Consider the following 16,833-nt stretch of genomic DNA (forward strand, 5'->3'; position numbering starts at 1 on the left):
CTTAATTAGGCTTATTAGTAATGTAAGAAAGGGCATAATTGTCATGTTTGTCAGGTAAAACTGACAAATGTTGAACTCTTACAAAAGTTAATCACAACTAAAAAGTTGTATGCATACAGTCTCTCACACAGTTGTGAATAGCTTCAAATACTCCCCAGCCAAATTTAGATATTGAGCTTTCCAAAACGAGGTTTTTGAAAAAAGAGAAGCTCATCAAATATGGTGTTTAGTGAAAATGCTGCCATTTCAAATGTCTGATTGTGGTTTCACTAAAACTAGAATGGCTAAACATAATCAGCACTGTAAAAATAATTTTGTTAAAACTTGGGAGGATTTTGTTAGCCAGCACTCTCGGAGCTGATGGATTTAATATTAGTATTTCAGGTCGTGAGTCCATGGCATAATGTGAAAAAATGTTATTTACTGCTTTTTTATGAAATTTGAACAAAATAAGGGCCCAGTAAGCAAACAACAAAAATTTAACTTTCCGAAGATGTGTTATGCTAATGCTCAAAAAATTTGCTAAAGATGTATGAAGCACTTCAACTCTTTAATTATTTCTACTAATAATTGCAAAATCCTTAGTGTTTTTGATTGAGATGGGTACATTTTAACGTTTTTTGAACATCTTGGTATAAATAAGGAAATAAGACCTGAAGGGGGGTGGTTGGCTGTCTCCTTTTTGTACTTTGATCACAATAGTTTGTAGCCCTGGACAATAAAACCAAGATCAGATCTCTTGGTCTTATAAATTTTGCTTACTGGAGAAAAGTCAAGACTCCATGCTTTTTATGTAGCAGTCCCAATTTAAATATTGTTGAAATTATTAAATTTTTGCCACTGGAAAATATGATAAATGGTAATACAAATATTCTGTTGGGCGACTTATTTTCCAGCTCTTAATTGGTGCATCTGAATCTTTCCTTCATATTTTGAATCTGAATTATGTATCTTATTTCCACTCAGGATTATTTTTAATTGGTGACCATACTTGACTAAATCTAAGATGTTGGGCCCCTAGTTAAAATCTGCAAGATCTCATAGAAGAGGTAAATACTACTGAGCCCCCCAGGGTAATTCTGATTACAAGGCAGTTTGTTTCACGAGCTTCCTGTGTGTATTGTGCAAAAATAAATAAAATTATCATAATAAAATAACATCATTAAAAGCAGAAGAGTTTATTTCATCTTTCAATTGGCAAGATGCAGGTCATGAAGTAGATCAAAATAAAACCTGGGTTTCACTGAATGCTTCATGTCTGAAGCTTCTGGAAAACAGCATTACTTCTGTCCCAGTTTACTCCACCATAGCTGTAAACAGATGTTTTTATTGTTTGACAAGGACAGTTGATGGAGAGAGAGAGAGAGACATGATTTATAAAAAGTACTTTACATATGTTGACATTGGGTCACTGTTGAGCCTGAAAATGTCAGTAAACGTTTAAACTTCCAAAAGTGGTTCTGAGGTAAGTAAACACCTGAAAGTCCCCAAAGCATAAATCTGAAGTTGTCGGTCTTCATTTTATCCTTGACCAATGGGTTCAGTTCTGAGCACTGGAACCATCTCAGCCATTTCCACAGCTTGTGCTGGCCATAAATTCTTGAGCTTCAACCCTACCCATAATGCATCTCCTAGTTACCTCAGATCTCATTTGCCGCTTTCCTGGACAGAGGCATTTCCCTTCTGTTCTGAGCTAAGTCAAATTATTTGCTGTCATTTATTTAACACCGGCAAGTTTAGTCTAGCTTACTACTTCTGTTTTTTCCATACCTTTTTACTTGCATAGTTCATAATTACCATTGTTGGTATTTCCTCTCCCTTTTCCGTACAGTTTGTGCATTTCTTTTATACCGTTGTCGGTAGTTCCCCCCCCCCCTTCTGTGCACTTTGGTGTACTCACCCACTTTCTTTATAGCCTTTCAAAAAAAATGTATTTTGTTTTATTTTGCCTTTGAATCTTTACAAGTGAATTGCTGGCTATAATTGCTCCAAACTTCTGTCGTGTGTGTGTGTGTGTGTGTGTTGAGTGTTTTTCTTATTAGTATGGCTGACAAACCTAAGGGCTCCTCTGACTTTAAGAAATGTCAACAATGTGGCCCCAAAATTCCTTCGTCAGGCACAAATGCTTTACGTCTACTGTTTGGGACCACATCATCTGCAGGAAGATTGCAGTATTTGACATGGCTTCAGTCACCGAGCCTTATTAGAGAGAAAAAAATAAGCTGATATTAAAGGATTTAATTCCTTCTGCCTTTGAGGCCATATCTGCTGAAAAAGTAAGACTGATATTTTGTTGCCTTCATCCTCTTCTCCTTCCTCTGGGATTGCCAAGAAAAGAAGCATGTGTATGCCATCTTCTCCAGTGGCAACTGTTAAAGTGAAAGTCTGTGCCAAAAAGTTCTTTGACTCCAAATATTGATATTGTGATGTTTGCACCAACACCTTCCATTGCATCTAAACCTTCGATGCCAAGGGCTTTGGTGCTGATTCAAATGGGTGGCTTGGTTCTACAGATCCCAGCTCTGGCAATGTTTCACTGCTGACTGATTCAGCATTGAGTATTTCTACTTGGCAAATACCTAGATGTCAGTATTCCCTATCAATCCCTTTGCTAGGGAATTACTAGAGGTCTTATTACATAGACCCAAGTCTCCTTCTATGTCTTCTATCCATTCCACCAAAAGCCTCACAGAGACTGACATGGAGAGACTGGTGGAGAAAATTTTATGGGCGAGAGGAATTTCAGGTGCTCTCTGCTCTGATTGCTTTGTGTGCCAAACATTCTTTCACCTCATTGACTCCTCCTCTAATGTCCTCTGAGGCCTTGGAGATTTCGAATTTGTGTTGTCTGACAGCTGCATCGGTTCCCACAGTTGCTGTTACTTCAGCACCAATTCAAGCTCTGAGTTCTTTGGCTCTGTCTGATCTGGAGACCTCCCGGGGCCATAGCTACCTTGTCGGCCTGGAGGGGCATCAGTCTTCTCTTCGTGGGGAGTGGTCACGGTTTTGAGGCAGTCTGTCTCTGTTCCGGGCTTCCTTCCCTCTTTGGCAAGATCAGTCTTTGAGGCTAATGGAGAGGGCCTTGGCTGCCTTAGCCACTCAGTTGACCTCCTCTTCCTTGAAGCATGTTCATTCCGGTAGTCCAGTTATCTAGCCAGCTCCTCCTCTGGGACAGAGTTCTAGAACCTCAGGAGGCTCAGACTCTGATTCAGATACCTCTCCAGACCATCCCCCTGAGGAGGTCCATCTGAAAATAAGTCCAAAAGGAAGCACTTCAATTCCCCAAAGAAATCCATCACCAAAGATACTGATTTGATTGAGGAAGGGTACCCCAGATTACCTCCTAATGATATCTCCTTTGGAGACCTCCTGGAAATTTTGAAACAGAGGTGATTGAAAGTCCCAGAACCCTACCCCTGAAGAATCAATATACCTGCAAACATTTTGCACTCATCCTTCTACCTCTTGGATGACTCTGCTCACTGATGCACTTATCCAGTTGATTGCTCATTGGGCGTGGAAGGTATCCAACTCCAGTGAGCCTATTCCCAGAAGACCAGATAAAATTTTTATCCCCTCCAGAAGATGAACAATTTTGGGCAAAAGTTCTAGCAGTAGATGCCATGGTCATAGCGGCAGCCAAGAAAAAGGAATTAGCTGAGGAAAGTTCCTCTATCCATCCACCCAACAGAGAATCCCAGACAATGGATAGGTTTGGTAAGCGGATTTATGCTTAATCAACCTTTACATTATGGTCTTTGAATTTTCTTGCACATTTCACCAGGGTTCAAAGGGATCTGATCAAGGAGCTCTCAAATACCCTGGCGCAGGAGCTGTCTTTGAGGTACAAGACAAAGTTGCCTGTTAGTATCCATGGAGTCTGTGTCTGATTCATCCATGCAGCTGATTGCACATGCAGCCAAAGGGACTACCAGAGCTGTAGGTTCAAGCGTAGCTATAAGGAGACGCACTTGGATGTGACTTTGCAGAGCCATTTAAGTCTTCATTCATCAATGCATCCCTTGACGGATCTTCCTTATTTGGCCCAAAGGTTAGGTAAACATTATCCAGGTGTGAGAAAGATGGCAAGACTCTCTCTGCTGTGGACATTTGTTTTTCCTACTCCTCGGAGACCCTTTTCCAGGAATCAGAGTGGGTGGAAAAATGTGGTTCAAAAAATCCAGAGGGCCTTTTCAAGACACACGTGGTGAGAGCCATTCAAAAAATCCAGAGGGCCTTTTCAAGACACATGAAAGGTCCCCCAGAGCAGAGGGGGGAACACAAATGGAAGATGCCGTCCACGTGGCAAAGATGACTCACAAAACCAGGGTTTCAGAGATTCCTTTTCCAGGAATTCCTTTGCATTCCCGAATGGCGGCCCAGTTACCTTCCTTTGGAGGCAGCCGAGACGCTTATCCCTGCACCTAGAAATCACATTAGATACCTGGGTGTGGAGGATTATATTCAGAGGCTATGTCATACCCTTTTCTGTTCCCCATCTTTTCCCAGAAAAATCCCTGATGTTCCACCCAGTCAGAGGGGAACCATCAGTCTTGGAGATCTAAAGACTGCTCGAAAAGTCATCCAAGAAATCCCACCAGACCAGTTAGTCCGGAGCTTACTCAAGATTATTTTTAGTGCCAAAAGAGACAGGGGACTGAAGACCAGTTTTGGATCTCAGCTTATTGAACAAATCCATTCGACAAACGAAATTTCGAATGGTCACAGTACAGTCCATTCTCCCTTTTCTGGAGAAGGATGACTGGATGTGCTCGATAGACCTTCAAGATGTGTATTACCACATAAAAATGGACAAATATTCCAGGAGGTTCCTCCGCTTCAGGCTGAGAGCCAGTCACTGTCAGTTGCCCTTTGGTCTCACTACAGCCCCCAGGGTGTTCAAATGCATGGCAGTAGTAGTAGCTCACTTGAGACTGCAAGAATTCTGGTTGTTTCCATATTTGGATGCACTGACTCATTACCGCTCCGACCAGGCATCTGTTTATAGGGTGCTACAGAGTTGTTCCAATCTAGGAATTACAAAAAATCTCAACTGACTCCAACTCAAAGCTTAGAGTTCATAGGAGCAAAACTAATACAAGAACATTTTTAGCCTCTCTTCCACCAGTGAGATTACAAGAAATCAGGGAACAAGTTCATAAGATAAAACACAGCACAGTACTGACTTGTCTAGTATTACAAGCCCTGGGTTCTGTGGCGGCAACAATATTTGTAGTTCCCTTGGCATGATTTTATATGTGAATTCCTCCATGGCTACTTGCATCTCAGTGGTCAATACTTCAGCCTGTGGCAGATCAAATTTTAATTACCAGTCTTTGCAGAAAAGATCTAGCTTGGTGGATGCACTCGGAGGACGTTCTAGGCTGCCTCTTTATCCCACAGCAGCCCAACGCCATAGTGACCATGAACACCTCACAGATGGGGTGGAGGGGAATTATCTGGTCAGGACTGTCCAGGGCATTTGGTCTTACATTGAGGCAAGTTTGCATACCAACTTCCTAGAAATGAGCATTTTAGTGTTGCAAGCCTTTCAAACAGTTCTTCCTCTGGGGACTATTGCAATCCAAACAGACATGTTTGTAGTGTGGTACATCAGAAAACAAGGGAAACCAAGTCTTGCCCTCTGTGTTGAGAAGCACTCAGTGTGGCACTGGGTGATATCTTTCAACTGATTTCTGATAGCAACACATATTCCGGGGAGATTCAGTGTGATAGACAAACTAAGCAGGTCTGTTCTACCTCATGAGTGGTCCCTCAACCCAAGAGTGGTGGAATCATTTCCACCAATGGGGCCAGCCTTGCTGTGACCTCTTCGCTTCACCCTTGAACAAGTGCAGCAACTACTTCCCCTTAATCCCTTCACCAGGGGAGTCACCCAGGGATGATCTTTTACATACAACCCACCCCATGGATGCATTTCTCCTTTTTCCCTTAATTCCAAAGTTCCTTCAGAAAGCCCTAATGTTGAGAAGCAGAGTAATCCTCATTGCCCTTTATTGGCCACAACAAATATAGTTACACTTTCTCTGTCCTTACCTGATAAGAGAACCTTGTACTCCGGATCCAACTCCAGACCCTTCTCCCTCATCCAGAGAACTGATTCACCCAAACTGCCAGAACCTCAGGCTGACAGCATGGTTCCTCCAGTTCTGTTAATTGCCAGGCAAGTTAACATTTCCTTCTCTGGTACAGAGAATGTTACTAGCCTCATAAGCCATCCACCCATAAACTCTATATGAGTAAATAGAAGAGATTTACCTTTTGGTCCCTTGAAAGGAATATTGCCCCCCTTTCGGCACCCATCGAAAAGATTTTAGAATTCTTATCCTCTCTCTAATGCTAGAGCCTCTCCTACTATTAAAATTCAGCTGGCAGTGATTTCAAACTTTCATAATGGTTTTGGGGATAACTCCCTAGTATTTTGGGGCACTGTATTTATATTTTAATAATACTCTAGCTTCTCATAAGTTATGCAAAACATTTTTGAAAACAAGTCTTTTTTGAAACCCCCTTTTAAGGATCCTATTCCTCCCAGGGATCTCACTCTGGTATTACAATCCATTGTTCAAACCTCCCTTTGAACCTTTTGCCAAATGTGACCTTAAATACCTATCTTGGAAGACCTTATTCCTTGTAGTTGTAACTTCAGCCCAGGAGGATTTCAGAAATTCAAGCTTTATATTGCAAACTTAATAAGTTTCTGATACGAAGTCCAACCCCAAGGATCGCAGCTCGAACAGTAGGATGCAAACAACAAATTTATTGTGCAACGAGAATAATCCACAGAGCTCCAACACAAAACACTTGTAGACACTGGTTACAAAACACTTGTAGACACTGGTTAAGTGCTTTCATCTGCAGTCGGCAGACTTCCTCAGAACCAAGTGTTCGTCTATAATAATCATATTTAAAGGCAGTTTGGCACCAAAATTCAACAACTCTCTTAGAGCCATAGGTCTGAGATAAATGAACTTCCTATATAATTAATAAACTTCCTATGTGTAATATAACAACGAAAACATAAAAACATACATGAATAAAACACATCCACATAATATAGCGTGTCAACTTAATATAGTATAACCTTATGAAAAAAACTTAATTCATCATAAAATGATACTATTTACCTCACATGTATAAGAATTATATAAACACAATACGAATGTATACAAATTAAATTAACAGTGGAATGAAAAATAATAGATCATAATAATAAATAATGAGGTCTAGCTGTTCTAGACCTCATTATTAATTATTATGATCTATTATTTTTCATTCCACTGTTAATTTAATTTGTATACATTCGTATTGTGTTTATATAATTCTTATACATGTGAGGTAAATAGTATCATTTTATGATGAATTAAGTTTTTTTCATAAGGTTATGCTATATTAAGTTGACACACTATATTATGTGGATATGTTTTATTCATGTATGTTTTTATGTTTGTTATATTACACATAGGAAGTTTATTAATTATATAGGAAGTTTATTAATTATATAGGAAGTTCATTTATCTCAGACCTATGGCTCTTTAAGAGAGTTGTTGAATTTTGGCGCCAAACTGCCTTTAAATATGATTATTATAGACTAACACTTGGTTCTGAGGAAGTCTGCCGACTGCAGATGAAAGTGCTTAACCAGTGTCTACATGTGTTTTGTAACCAGTGTCTACAAGTGTTTTGTGTTGGAGCTGTGTGGATTATTCTCGTTGCACAATAAATTTGTTGTTTATATTGCAAACTGCCATACTTGATTTTTCATAGAGAAATAGTTGCCTTAAGGGACAAGATCCCTCCTTTCTTCCTAAGGTAGTGTCAGAGTCTAATATTAATCAGACTGTTAATCTTCCAGTATTCTTTCCCAGTTTTTATAATAAAGGAGAATACACCCTTCATTTACTGGATGTTCACAGACTGTTAATGTTTTTACCTGCACAGAACAAAAGATTTTTGAAAAACAGACCAGTTTCCTTTTCAAGGACCAAAACTGGCAAAACAGTCAGCAAAGTAACCATAGCCAGATAGCTAAAAGACTGTATAGTCTTTGACAAAAAGAAAATTGATTTGCTTAGAATGGTAAAGGCTCACTTTACAAGATCTGTGGCTACCTCAGCATTTCTTCAATCTCGAGCTTCTATGGGTGACATTTGTGCAGCAGCAACTTGGGCCTCCCTTCATACCTTTATCACTCCTTACAACATTGGGGAAGAGCATCCTTTGGTTCAGTGGTGCTCAGGAATGTCCTTCCTTGAGTCCGCCCAAGATATAAGATAGCTGGGGACTCTCTCCCATTGGAAAAGATAAAATGAAGATTGACAACTTCAGATAAAGAATTTATGTACTCACCATAACATTCCATCTGAGTTGTCGATCTTCTTTTATCCTTGACTTCCCTCCCTCCTTCCCCCAGCCTTGCTAATGTCCTTTGGTGGAACAAATGAGGCACATACCTTCATGTTTGGCTACTTTTGTATAGCAGATATGTTTTTCATCAGGCCTCCTGTCCTTGCCTCTGTTTAGCTCTAATCTGCAAACTCTGTCTGAGGTTACTAGGAGATGCATTATGGGTAGGGTTGAAGCTCGAGTGTTTTAGTCTGAGTGAGCTGTGGAAACAGCCGTGATGCTCGTAACCGAACCCATTGATCAAGGATAAATGAAGATGGACAACTCAGATAGAAAGTTATAGGGAGTATGTAACTTATTTTCTGCCCCTAACACACACAACCTACAAAAAAAGTGTAAGAAGTACAAAAAAAAGTTAAGTTCTCACAGAAGCATTCATACAAACTTCTCATGAACTGCAAGTTGCCTAGAAAAAAAACTGATAGAAAACACCCACACGTTTTTCTGAGAATAAGTTTGTAGTAGGTTTTCCCCAACAGGTGACTTATCTGACCAACATTGAAATATCGGTAGCCAACCAAAAGTTCCACTGAGCCCACTGAAGGAGCATACTTTGGCAGCAAGAATTCTGTGAGGTTTTTGATGCTCTCTTTTTTTATAGAAATAACTCCTCTTTAGCTCATGATAGTCTGACAGGTGCCCTAATACTTTGGAAAAATGGGCAGTGTCATGGGTAGGAACCCATGTAGCTTAGGCTACTACAGCAGTGCTCTATTGGAACATCTTCTGTTATGGCAACTTTACTTGCACAACTGTACTTTCTGCCACTTAACAAAATGAGAAGGATTTTATTCTGTTCCCATTTAACTGCTCCCAGCAAGTCTTGTAATTTGTTACAACTGAATTTTCCACAGCCTGCAGCTGTTTTCTTAACAGCTGGCAGTATGTCTTAGTCATCCCCTTGCCCACAAGAAGTCTAATAGGTTATGAAGTACTTTAGGGGGGACACGCACTTTATTTTCTAATCCCAAATCACATTTTGCAGCAATATTCTTTTCCAAGTCGTCTTCTGCTAAAAATATTTTAAGTACTAACCCCATTCTGTTTGACAGAAAAGCTTTGACAGATTTGGGAGGAAAATATTTATTCTTTTGCTACCTTAATTTTTAGAATGTTGAACTATGTGGCCCACATGTTAAAATTTTTAACTGGCATGTTTTGAGAACATGAGAAAGTTAACTGTTAATCTTATCAGATTAAAACTCCCCGATTGTCTCTGCTTCTCCGGTAACCAAGCACTCTCTGAAGAGCCCTTGTAATTTTGTTGATGCTGCATCCAGAACTGATGCTAGTGGTTCAGTTATGAGAGTATTTACTTGATTGTGTTCTCAAAATCTACCAAAATGTTGAAGCTCAGACTTTTGAAAGACCCCCCCCCCCCATGGATAAAGATGTGTCCTCTGTTGTGGAGGTCTTCAAAATTTTTGATGAGCAAGGGAAACTGATTTGGTCACTCATATTTTTCAACCTCTTTTTTTTTTTAATAAGTTCCTTTCTTTTTGGGATACTTTTCTAGAAAACAGAGTGACAGTCTCAGCTTAGTTCTAACATGTAAAATTTCCAAAAGTAAAGGCAAGGAGGCTCAAAGAAAAAAGGGGAGACTCCCACAACCAAGAATAGTCCAAAAACTCTGAGTATTTGATTTTTCTCCCCCCCACTTCACACCCAATCATTCTAATTCTGCATCAGTCTAGGCCTCTGTTTTCGACAGTGGCCTTCAAATTATCTCAGGCATAGATTCTGAGACTTATCCAACAGGGGTACAGATGGCAGTAGGAACCCCTTCCCCCATTTTCAAGGGATTCCTCCTTACCCTACAAACCAGATGTTGGTTTACTACTGTTCATATGTTGGTTCAGGGAACTTGTGCCATCAACTCAGATGGGCAGGCTTCTAAGGATTTTTCTGGCATCAAAGAAAGAAGGATAAGTTTATGTGAATTTCCTCCTCCCGTCATCTTATTACTAAAAAACATATATTAATAACTTAGCCTACATTAAATTAGGTCCCTTCACCTCAGAATCTATCCATATAACAAAAGGTACTAAACAAGGAGGCCCCCTTTCTCCTATTTTATTCGTTTTGGCTATAGAAATACTTGCAGAAATAATACGCAATAATCCAAGAATAAAAGGAATAGAAGTCTATGACCAGTACATATCTAAAATAATGCTTTTTGCTGATGATATTTTATTAAACCTATCAAACTCCAGAGAGTCATTAGGAGAGCTAGAAGAAGTAATGGAGAAATTTTTTTAAGATTACAGGTCTACACTTTAATAGATCAAAATCAAAATTTCTATTTTTAAATGAGAAAAAAGAACTACAAGTTACAGATAAATCTATCATAGGAAAACAAGAACTTGCGCTACATTATTTAGGAATAGTGTTATGCAAAAATATAAACAAAACAATATTGATAAATTATAAAAACATTATTGAAACAATAAAAATATATATAGAAAAGTGGAACAAAATTATATTAACTTTTGAAGACTGATTGCAATTAATAAAAATGGTCTTATTGCCAAAAATACTATATGTAGCATTAGCAATACAGTCAATTCTTGAAAGATGCATTCTTAAAGAAATAAACTCCTGTTTTAATAACATTTTTATGGTATTCCAAAAAGAATAGAGTTGCTCTAACTCATCACATTACACCCTGGAAACAAGGAGGATTGAACTTCCCAGAAATAGAAACATATATAAAAGCATCTGTGCTTAAAACTACAGTAGACTGGATAAACCCAAATTATTTTGCCAACTGGAAAGAGTTAACGGCTATATTAAATTAATCTGTTAAAATTTTTAATAGTAGACCAATCAAACAAACCCTGGTACATACTATGCATAAGTATACAATATAATATAACAAAACCTTCTAAAACCACACTGATTAATCATTGCATCAATTCCTTTAGGAAACGTATCAATGCAAACATAGATCTAAAACTTTAGTTTGACCTTTTAACCCATTTACCATCACTAAGAACTTTCCTCACAAAATATATAGGGAAACAATAACCTCCTGGGAACAAAATGGATTCATATGCTGGTTTCAATGTGTAAATAAATTAAATGTTTTAGATATACATGTGATAAAAACTGCTTACAATATTCCAACACATGACTGGTTAACCTTACAAAGCATTCTAATATGCACAAGATTTATGCAGATTAATAATTCCTCATTTAAAGATATTTCAAATCTAATAAGTTTTCTGTATGAATTTATATATAATAGTTGTGAAAAGAAAAAATCCATTTCAAATCTATATAAAGAGTTAATATAATTCCCAAACCCATCATACTGGCAGTTCTTAACAAAAGGTCAGTCATTGCAGTTAACAGAAGAAATTAAAACTAGCATCTTACTATCCATTAATTACACCTCTAACACACAGTACTGGATAGTATTTAACTGGAAATAATTGCATAGAGCATTTTTAACACCAGATGGAATTAAAAAGATCAGTACTACTATAAATTTTTTGCTGGAGGTGTGAAAAGTCAAAGCAGAATGGATTCATATTTTTTATGAATGTAATAAAATTAAATCATATTGGAATGGAATCTATCATTTTTTACTAGCTTTATTTAATGAATCCTTTACCATAACTAAAGTATTGATAATTCTAAATGAAGGTCCCTACCTGAATAAGACAAATATGTATTTGTTGTGTACAGTACTTGCTATATCTAGGAAATGCATAACCAGAAGGTGGAATTCAAATACACCCCCGACCTTGGAAGAATTCTACACTTTACTGAAGACAACTGCATTGATGGAAATAAAAATCAAAGAACTACAAATCTATCCCAGGCCATTGGTAAATAATCCTTGGAAGAAAGTTATATCCTTGTTGGACACTCTGCAATAATCAATATTGTATCTCTGATAACTGATCTGTTAATTTTATATTTAATAACATAGTGTATATAATTGAAAGTCAGGCTATTGTAAATATTGTATATAGTTTAAAATGATATTTAAAAATATTATGTAAATGTTATTTTAATTGAAAATAAAAAAAATATTTGAGAAAAAAAAAGAAAGAAGGAACTTGGTGGCCAGTCCTAGACCTTTCCTTTCTCAGTCTGCTTGTCAGAATTCCATCTGAAAGCTTCATGGTAACATTGGACCCAAAAGATGTTCATCACTGCATTTCAATTTGAAAGGAATTTTGGAATTTCTTAATATTTTCTGTCTGTGGCTGACAAGTTCTGTGCCTTACCCTTTTTTGTCTGTCCATTGCACCAAGAGTGTCTGGTTCCAGTAGATGCTTACTGCAAGCTTCAAGGCATTTCACTTCTTTCCATATTTGGATGTTTTTTATACTTGCAGACATTTTTCCAGTTATTATGGTTCTCTGATATGGTTCTTGAAACTCTTGTTCAGTCTAAGGTTTCAGTGATCTTGTAGAAATCATTTCATCCTTTCCTACTCATTAGTTTTTTCTGGGATGTCTCTTATGTTCACCCCTAGGAAGAGCTGCTCTTACACTAGATAACGTAAAACAGTTCAAGGAAATTGTCCTGGACTTCTCCAACCAATCTCGGGCCTCTACCAGGGAATTTGTCGGGATTTGGGGCTTCATGGCCCCTGATTCTCATGATTCCTTTGGCCAGACTTTACATAAGACTTCAGTGGTACCTCAAACCGACACCCCTAATCTTTTTCAGATTCCTGTTCTAGGATTTGTCATTTGGAAATTGTGTATGGACCAGTCATCTCTCAACCAGGTTTCTACTTTTCCTTTCAGGCTGTGTCTGTCACAGCAGATTATTTGGTCTTTGCTTGGGGAGTTGTTCCTAAAGGGGTAAAAGTACAAGGTATGTTGAACTCCAAGGAAAGATAAAAGCACATAAATGTCAGAGATGTTGGCAGTTATCAATCTTTTATAAAGGCCTTGCTTCATCTTTGGTCTCCAGGACCTCCACAAGTTATCAAAGACAACAGTATTGTGATGTGGTATGTAAACAAAAACAGGGGAACCAGGTCTTATTCCCATTACAGACTTCCTGTGATTGCTTGGGAGATGGCAACTTAGCTCCAGTTCATTTTGGCTCTTCAGGCTTTATATATTCCATCAGAGCAAAATGTTGTAGCAGACAAATCTGAGCAGGACCAGGACAGACCTTCACAAATAAAAACTGCACCCAGGGGTATTACAGAAATTGTCCCAACTGTGGGGAGCACCTTAAATCTGTTTGCCTCCTTTCAATTCTGCTTCAGTGATCCATGCAGACAGGTCTGGGAGAAATGTTCCTGTATTCCTTTCCACCCATTTTCACTGGTACTCGGGATTTTTCCTAAAGATCCGGATGGACACTCCAAAGATTGTGGTGGCAACTCCATTTTGGCGTAGGCAACAATGGTTCTTTCTTTTTTTGAAATTGGGCAACAGCAATTACTGCAAACTTCCCCACAGACTGTACTTACTGACACAAGACAGGAGTTGTTTGTTACATTTCATCCTGAAAACACTTCTGTTGACTGCCTGGAGGATAGAGTTTTGATACCCTTTAAGCATCTTTCTTCTTAGACTATGCAGCAGGTACTAAAGGAGGTGAGAAGAAAAATACTCTTAAAAATATATGTGTAAAATGGAGATTTTATAATTGGTGCTGCAATAAGAAGCAGGGAGCCTTTTAAGGCCCAATTGCCTCTGGATCTTGATTTGTATGAGCTGTAATCCCCTGGCATCTTGTTGTTCTTTCAAGATTAATATTTTGGCCATTTATGCTTGTCTGCTGTTAGATCAACCCTGCCCCCTCCCCACCCTTTTGACCTGTCCTCAAGCCAGATGTTTTTTGTAAGGGGTTTTACATATCCGCTCACCAAGAAACAGGTAGCTACTCCTTGGGGTCTCAAGTTTGTGCTTGAAAATTTGATATTTCCATTTGAACCAGCTGTTCAGGCTGATTTTGAAGTTCTTAACATGAAAACTGTACTATTCATTGTTCTGACATCTGCAAGAATGAGAGTTACAAGCTCTAGTGATGGGTCAGCCCTCCTTTGTTTTCCATAAGAACAAGCTTTCCTTGAAAATAAATCCTCTTATGGATAAGGCAGTTTGTGTCTACTGTAAGACAGACTACAAATCTCTGTATTTTTACCAGAACCTAAAAACAAGGTAGAAATAATTCAACATACTCTACATGTCAGCAGACAGCTCAGATACTACTTGGACTGAACCAAGTCCTTCCAGAAAGCCAATTGCTGTCCCTCTGCTATGAAGATAAAAAAGGGAATGCTAGTGTCAAAGCAGACAATTCCAGATGATTGTCTCATGCTTTTTTTTCCTGCTGTGCTCACCATAACAAGCCACTTCCAGGCATGGTTAGGACCTTTCTGTCAGGGTTTTGACTTCATATGTGGCTTTTTATAAAGGAGTGGAGTTCAGACATACTCTACAGGTAGCAGCTTTGTCCTCTGTACATACTATTACAAAGCAACACAAACTGCATTCCTTTTCCAGGTCCATAACAGGCTTGGCTAGGATTATTCTCCAGGGGCTTCTGGATTCTTGGGTTCCTCCTGCTCCATATATGTTTATAACTTATGGTAATGTACCCAGTCAGCTTAGGCTACTGAAACTGTGATCTAAATGCTGAACATAGTACAGTTGTGTAAGTATACTTAACATTGTTAGTATCAGTCCCCTTACTTCGTTCTTTGTATATACATATATTGCCAGGGTGTGGATGTATATAGTTCCATTAGTTTTTGTTTGGTTGATAATATTCCTAATCATACCAACTTTAAATCTCACTTGTTCTTGCATCTATCCTCTAAATGGGCATGTCCATGTCACTCTCCTACTTAACTCCCCCCTTACCCTCTCATTATTATCAGTTCACCCCACGTTACTACTGGACAATTCCCCTACTGCACCTTGATGACCTTATTTGACGTCATAATTTCTGGAGATACAGTATTTATTTATTTTATATCTACACTCCATTAGATGTATTACTCCTCTCAATGACTGCTTTTATTACGTACTCTGTACTATAAGGGTTGCCCACCGCAAGAAGTATGTTATACTGCTCTGTATATTTTTATGATGCATTATTTTAATCTTTATATGTATTTATGTTTATGTGAAAATTCTTGTATATTAATTGCATATTAATTACTTTTGTAATTTGTAAGTTTAATTGTAACATGTTACTTGTAGCTCATCTCCCTTGGCCTCCACTGAAAACGTCTCTTCTTGGCCCAGTGGACTTCCCTGATCATCAAATTGAAATAAATAACTTTCCTAGCAAGTTTTTCCTTTCGTGGCTGTAGCCTCACTTTGTAGGCCAAGAAAGCTGTGAAGCTTTTAGTGACCAAAACTGCCTTTTAATTTGCTTTGCTCGAGACACTGTCAGTACAGGCATGTGGAAGCCCTAAAGCTTTGGAAGCTGGCTGGTTGTCTTATTCTAGGCAGGGATATAATCCAAATAACTTGGGCTGCTGCAGCAGTTATTAAAGGATTCTCAGAAAGACTGCTTCACTTAGTAGGTTGTTAAATTATGCAAATGAAAAACAAAACCTATTAAATGTTGGTTGAAGCTATCCTATTCCAAGTGCTTTAAACAAAACTTATGCAGTCAATATCAGACTATCTAATACTGCTTTGTAGTGAGTAGGGTAGGCATGAATACAGCCACCCCCTTCATAATTCAGAATCACGCATAATCTGAAAAATGCATCAGGCTATACATTTCTGACCGATTTGTCCATGTTTACCTTGTATATGGGCCATTTATTTCTAAATGCAAACCCACACCTAAGTGCCAACAAATATGAATTCCATTCATGGTGGGGGAGTGAGTAGCTTTTAGGGAAATTTTTCGTTATGTAGAACTTTACAGTAGTTTTTCTTTTTGTGTGATATATTCAAAGATTAATTTTCTAGGCATTGCTGATTTTTCCTAGAACATAGCTAGTGAAAAGGTAGTAAATCAATAGGTATTATCTAGGAATGATCTTCAGAGGTAGAAGGCACCAAAGAAACCAGCATCCTGTCATTGCCTTAGACCTGTGTTAGTAACTTCTAACAACTACTTTTTTACTTTGATGTGTGACCTCCCTGATTGCAACAGCACATGCAAAATGTGTATGTAGGTCTTCGACGCAGAGAAAGGGATCTAATTAAATGGAATCTACAGAACCAGTGTTGAAAACATTATTGGTGTCAGATGAGCTAGTCCGATCTTAATTTTTAAAATGCAATATTCTGTGTGATGTAGCCTTCAAAGCTTACTGGACATTATTTTCCAGGTGAGCAGTAGTTTCTTGCGTATTCAAAAAACACTAGTGTGTAGAAAATGTCAGTATGTGAGAATGGAATTAATTTTTTTTTCACTTTTTGAAGTTTTGACATGATGCATAAAGTGGCTTTAACTATC

General features: G+C 38.2%; 1 protein-coding gene across 1 annotated transcript in view; it reads left to right on the forward strand.

The window, feature by feature from the left end:
* Nucleotides 1-16,833, forward strand: part of LOC122808477 (probable ATP-dependent RNA helicase DDX5) — a 710,554-nt gene that overhangs the window by 550,649 nt on the left and 143,072 nt on the right. The window lies entirely within an intron of this gene.

This window comes from Protopterus annectens, chromosome 8.part0 (assembly GCF_019279795.1).
Source record: "Protopterus annectens isolate FY-2018-M chromosome 8.part0, PAN1.0, whole genome shotgun sequence".
In the NCBI taxonomy this organism is placed as follows: Eukaryota; Metazoa; Chordata; order Ceratodontiformes; family Protopteridae; genus Protopterus; species Protopterus annectens.